This window comes from Microtus ochrogaster, unplaced genomic scaffold (genome assembly GCF_000317375.1).
Source record: "Microtus ochrogaster isolate Prairie Vole_2 unplaced genomic scaffold, MicOch1.0 UNK61, whole genome shotgun sequence".
NCBI classification, from domain to species: domain Eukaryota; kingdom Metazoa; phylum Chordata; class Mammalia; order Rodentia; family Cricetidae; genus Microtus; species Microtus ochrogaster.
The window spans coordinates 1,862,339-1,868,837 of NW_004949159.1; the positions used below are offsets into that span (position 1 = coordinate 1,862,339).

A 6,499-nucleotide genomic window follows, 5' to 3' on the forward strand; every position below is an offset into this window, starting at 1 on the left:
GGGACTTGATTGGGGGAGGGGGAGGGAAATGGGAGGCAGTGGCGGGGAAGAGACAGAGATCTTTAATAAATAAATAAATTAAAAAAATAATGTTTCCTAATTTTCTGAGAAATCACCATAGATATCCAAAGGGGCTGTACCAGTTTGCACTCCCACCAGCAAGGCAGGAATGTTCCCTTTACTCCGCATCATCTCCAGCATAAGTTGTCATCAGTGTTTATGATCCTGGCTATTATTACAGGTATAAAATGGAATCTCAGAGTTGTTTTGATTTGCATTTCTCTGATGGCTAAGGATGTTGATCATTTCCTTAAGTGTCATTCTTCCATTTTAGATTCCTCTGTTGAGAGTTCTCTGTTTAAGTCTGTACTCCATTTTGTTATTGGATTATTTGTTCTTTTGATGATCAATTTTTTTGAGTTCTTTGTATATTTTGGAGATCAGTCTTCTGTCTGTTGTGGGGTTGGTGAAGATCTTTTCCCATTCCTTAGGCTGCCGTTTGTCTTGTTGACCGTGTCATTTGTTTTAAAGAAGCTTTTCAGTTTCTGAAGGTCCCACAATGCCTGAATCTTTAAAGACACAAATAATCCATAATCTTTGTCAATGACATTTAAGATACTACTCCTACAATCTGCCAAATACAAAGCAAAAGAGGTTTAACAACGATTTTACCTGTAACTTCATATGACTAGGGCAGTTCTTTAAAAGGCAGTTATAAATATAGGATGAAAATACCAAGAAGAAAAGTAGCAAAATGTTAAGGGACTTAAAATACATGAAGAAATAGTGTACAAGTTATTTGCATATGTATTGAGAAATTGTAATAGGAATGATTGGACCCTCTGCAATAAAAATAAAATGTAATGAAAAGCAAGAATATAAATATTTCTGTTTTGTTGCAACCTCAGATGGAGTTCCACTTGTGCTCAGATGAGGGAAGTGCTAGGAGGCATCCGATCGTATCTATTTTGAAGAAGAGATGCTGTATGTTATAAAAATGTAACTCAAGTCAAATGAAACATAAATTTGGAACATTCATTTGGCTTGCAAATATCTGGTGTTTATAAATGATTGAGATTTTTAAAAAAGGACAATTTATTTGCATATGTCTTATTCATTCCTAGTTTAATTAATGTAAAGAATAAGATGAGAATAATAGAGAACAATCTTTTTCTTCTATTGTATCAGGTTTTCGCATTTTATATATGAAAAATATTAAAAATAACTACCATTTAAATCAGTAGGACATTTCGAATCTTGCAAAATACCCTGAGATGTTTTGTGAACTGCCAGTCTTTTTTTATTTTTATTTTTCCATTCAAAAATTTACACTTCCTCCCCTCCTCCCATTTCCCTCCTGCTCCCCCACTCACTGCCCCCCCTCCATCCAGTCCTAAGAGATGGAAGGGCACCCTGCCCTGTGGGAAGTCCAAGGCCCTCTCGACTACATCAAGGCCTAGGAAGCTGTGCCTCCAAATAGACTAGGGTCCCAAAAAGCCAGTACATGCAGTAGAAACAAGTCCCATGCTTTTATCAATGGCTTCTCAGTCAGCCCCCATTGTCAGCCACATTCAGAGAGTCTGGTTTGATCACATGCTAAATCAGTCCTAGTCCAGCTCCCATTAGAACCGGCACTCTGACTCAGCTAGTGGACCAACCCCTCGCGGTCCAGACTTCCTTGCTCATGTTCTCCCTCCTTCTGCTCTTCAACTGGACCCTGGGAGCTCAGTCCCTTGCTCTGAAGAGGGTCTCTGTCTCCATCTCGATATAATCATCAGTGTGATATTGGGGCAAGGCTAGTTCAGGCATCCTCTCCTGTGCAGCCCAAGGACCTAGCTGGGGACATCCCCATGGACACCTGGGATCCCCTCTAGAGCCAAGTCTTTTGCCAACCCTAAAATGGCTCCCTTAATGTAGATACCTTCTTCCCTGGTCCTATATCCGCCCTTCCTCTATCTCCATCTTCCCACTCCCCCAAGCTCTCCCCAGTCTTTCCCTTCTCCCTTCTCTCTCCCCCTTTTCCCATCCCCCAACCCCATTCCCACCCCTACCCCCACCCTCATGCTCCCAACTTTTGCCTGACAATCTTGTTTGCTTCCAATTCCCAGGAGGATCTATATATGTTTTTCTTTGTGTTCACCTTGTTATTTGGCTTCTCTAGGCTTGTGAACTATAGGTTTAATGTCCTTTGTTTATGGCTAGAGTCCACTAAAGAGTGACTACATACCATATTCATCTTTTGGGGTCTGGGTTATCTCATTCAGGATAGTGTTTTCTATTTCCATCCATTTGCATGCAAAATTCAAGATGTCATTGTTCTTTACCGCTGAATAGCCAGCCTTTACGAAATGAAATACCTGAACGTTTGGTCTATATATGTGCTTACATGAAGTATGTATGGGTATATGTGTGAATTTCATGTTAGCGGCACTCTGTGAGGAAAATCATCACTATAAAACCATCACAGAGTATACAAGCACCAACAAAAATGGCGTGGATCACCAGACACTTACATCAAATAGGTACCTGTCATAGTGTTGTGCGTAAGGATATGTTAAGAAAGAAAAAAAAGGATTAAATTAGCAATAAGAGGAACTAATGACAGAGATTTATAGTTAAGTCAGGTCTGTGAGACTTGTTCCAGCCAAAAGGGCATGTTGCTTATGATTTACAGCTACATACTAAGATGAAACAGTGTAATTTAAAATGGGGATAAGACATAGCTTATTAAACACAGTAGCAGCATAATCGATCACCATTCTCAAGCTTGGCAAGCTGCACATAACTCTGTGGAGCATACTTTCTACAGTTGTCAGGGTAGTAGGATTGCTTAGTCCAACACAATAACACACAATGAGAAATCTACTTGGTATATTATAGTGGATATAATTTATTAGATAATGGTTTTTGACTTTGTTATGTAATCTTTCTCTGTGTATATGGGAGTGTTGCTGTGTGGTGTATTTACTTTCTTTCTACTTTAATTTGAGATTATATTTTAATTACAACCTTTTTCTCTTCCCCTCTCTACCTCCAAAATCCCCCATGAATTCACTCTCCATTCTCCTTCAAATGTATGAGCTCGTTTTCACTAATTGTTATTGCATGAATAGCATATACGTATTTATATGTACATATATTCCTAACACAGCCTGTTCAGTTCTGAAACTGATGACCATATGCGTGTTATGAGGGATAATCATTGGCCCTGTAGAGCCAATTGGTGTTCTCTTCTCTGGAAAAGGCCACTTTTCCTTTTTTTCCAGTCTTTTTCAATTGCCTAAAGTTCTTTGTGTAGTGCTGAGATCTCATGGACTTTTCTCCATCCCTTTCTTTCACGTACACTGGTGTCAACCTTGCTCAGCCTATGTCCAGGTAACCATGTTGGTGACACTTCACTTACATTTTAGTGTATCTTTCCATGTGAGTATGTGTGTGTGTGTGTGTGTGTGTGTGTGTGTATTTGTGTGTAGGGGGGTTGTATACACTTGTGTGTGCATCTGTGTGGAGACCAGCAAATGACATCAGTGTCTTACTCTATCGTTCTATAACGTTATTTTTTAGACAAGGCCTCAGAAGAAGCCCAGACCTCACCTGTTTGATTAGACTCCCCAGTCAATGAGTCAGGGATCTTTTGTCTTAATTCCTTGGTTCTTTCAAAATAGCAGCAGTAAGGTTACAGACACACAGCACTGTGCCCAGTCTTTCACGTGAGTCCTTATGTTTGCCTGGTAGTCACATTCCCCCAGAAATCTATTGCATATTCTTATGGGACAGCCATTGTCCATGCCTTTGATCATTGACCTTTATTAAAACAAGACTATATTTACTTCATTTTAAAAATAATCTTGGATTTTTAAATAATTTCGTTTGAAAATAAACTCTCATATCTTATAAGTGAACTGATCTGACAATTTAGAGAAATTGACTTTAAATTCCTTATATATTTCAAAGTAAATTGACATCTACATATAATAAAAATAGAAAGAAGAGATAAATTAGGTAGAGAGGCCTGTATTCCCACTAATGACACATTGGTTTTTTTTCTTGAGTGAGTGTCTCATGATTGTGTTTGAGAGGTTATATGTGATTTTTCACTTCCTGTTAACCACATTATTATCTCTGTCAGAGGAAACAAAGATATTAAATGAAAAGCATTCATAACAATTGCCTTACATAGGAATTCTTATTGTAAATTGTGGATAGACTTGGGATAGTGTCTAGCATGGCTTGTCCTCTGCCCCCACTTTGTCAATCCGTGGCTCTCTGAACTGACTCCTAGATAAACTCCAGACTGTCCACAACAGATTCCCTGCTGAGAGACTCATCACAGACACCTGACTTTATCTGGATTTCCCATTAGCTTCTTTTCTCCTTACTTTATAGAACCCAGATAAATTTTTCTCACCCACTATCTTGCTAACTCTAAATTAAATCTTCAGTTACCTTTCTAGATCCAATTCTCATCTATTGATTTTCCAGCTATCTAGAGAAGACTCGGCCTCTTATTCTTTTCCTTTCTTATTTTACTTTTAACACTTTCTGAGGATCTCCTATTCATTCTACATATTGGAGAAAAGTGGACCGACTCATAGATGAGATGCCAGACAGCACCAACCAGGATTAGTGTTGAGGGAGCAGAATCTGGAGTTTTGGGTTAGAAGTTATATATAATCAAAATGCAGAAGAATTAAGTTTCATTACAGTCTTAAGTTCTCTGGGTCTTCTTTTCAATAATCTTTCCCTCTTGCTCATGTTCCTCTAACTGTATCTGTATTGTTTTCTCAAATTCTCAGACAATATAGAGAAAATAGGAATACTTAATTAGAACACATATTACCTATTAAAAATATTCACTATTCATCTTACAGTAAGGTCTGATGAAAACCCTGATGATTAGACTTAATAGCTCATGCACTTCTTAGTGCTAGTCTCTCATTGGAACTTATGTGGTAAGTTTTAGACAGGCAATTTACAAATATTCTTGGAAGCTAGCTTGCTTTCAGTTTTATTTCTGTATTATAACAATGACCTGGTTAAGTCTGCTTTTTAAATAAAACATAGAGTTGAATTTTTAATTGGAGTATATTCTGTGTATTTAATATTTAACTCAATAAAATAATAAATGAAAATCATTTCTAAATAGAAAGTTTTTTTTAATATTTGCTCTATGAATTTGTGGGTCTGTCTGTGTGTTTGCAAAGTGTATTACTTGGCTGATACACAACTTTTTGCATGCATGTGGAGGCTAAAAGTAGGAAGTGGATCTCTCTGAGCTGCAGTGACAGGTGTTTGTGGGACCCTGAGCTTGGTAAATGGCTGCTGGTATCCAAACTCCATCCTCTTGAATCTAAGGCCAGTACTTTTAGCCACAGATGATCTCTTAATCTGTAAGTTCTCTCTTTTTAAAATATCAATTTAGTAAATACTTGTTATTTATATTTGGAATCTCTCTGTGTCTCTCTCTGATTCTCCTCTGCCTCTGTTTGTCTGTCTTCTCTCTCTGTCTCTCTCTCTCTCTCTCTCTCTCTCTCTCTCTCTCTCTCTCTCTCTCTCGGTGTGTGTGTGCACGAGCGTGCGTGCACATATGCACATACACGAGCCATTGTCTTTATTGCTGCTGCCACATAGAACAGACTAACTGCAGTCCCAGGCTTCCTTTCCCTGTTTCCTATTTCTTTGCAGAAATACAGAGATTAGGGAGGCTACTGCCATGCCTGGTTTCATGTGGCCTTTTGAAGTCAGGTTTTTATGCTTGGATGTCAAGAATTTTACCAAAACTACCATACCTACAGCCAGCAGCTGGTGAGATTGTTTAATCATGACAAAAGTGATTTAACTGAAATATTATGGACACCGAGTTCCTTGAGTTCATCTGGTTCCAGGATAGTTAGAAGAATCATGTAGAAGTTACTCTCCTCTGTTGCTTTAAAGTTGTGTTTTTCATCCTTTTGGCCATGCCCCACTCACTTTTCCTTTGATGTTATGAAGCTGAGAAGCTGTTCCTTTAAAAGATTTCTTGAAAGTCCCGCAGTACAGAAAACTCACAGGTAAATATTCACACTTTTCAGAATGTACCATTTTGATTGTTCAGGAAATCATGAGAACATTGGGATATCTGCATTACAGAAGGGACCAGCTTCAGAGGCAGACGGATCTCTGTGAGTTCGAGACCAGCCTGGTCTACAGAGCTTGTTCCAGGACAGGCTCCAAAGCCACAGAGAAACCCTGTCTCGAAAAAAAAAAAAAAAAAAAAAAAAAAGAAGGGACCAGCTTAATATTAATGTGTTTCTGATACTTTCAAAACATACTCTGAGAGTGGCTGTTGCCACTCTCTGAACTTCATCATGCCACCCAAAGATGACAAGAAAAGAGATGCCAGAAAGTTGGCCCAAAAAGACAAAAACCAAGTAAATAAGCATAGTGGCAAGGCAAGGCAAGGCAAGGCAAGGCAAGGCAAGGCAAGGCAAGGCAAGGCAAGGCAAGGCAAGGCAAGGCA

The 6,499-nt window shown here is 38.7% G+C and overlaps 1 protein-coding gene and 1 pseudogene across 1 annotated transcript in view; both read left to right on the forward strand.

Moving 5' to 3' along the window:
- The window catches only part of Ghr (growth hormone receptor), a 258,732-nt gene that overhangs the window by 47,831 nt on the left and 204,402 nt on the right, over positions 1 to 6,499 (forward strand). The gene's annotated exons all lie outside the window — the stretch shown is intronic.
- Positions 6,308 to 6,499, forward strand: part of LOC101992275 — an 863-nt pseudogene continuing 671 nt past the window's right edge.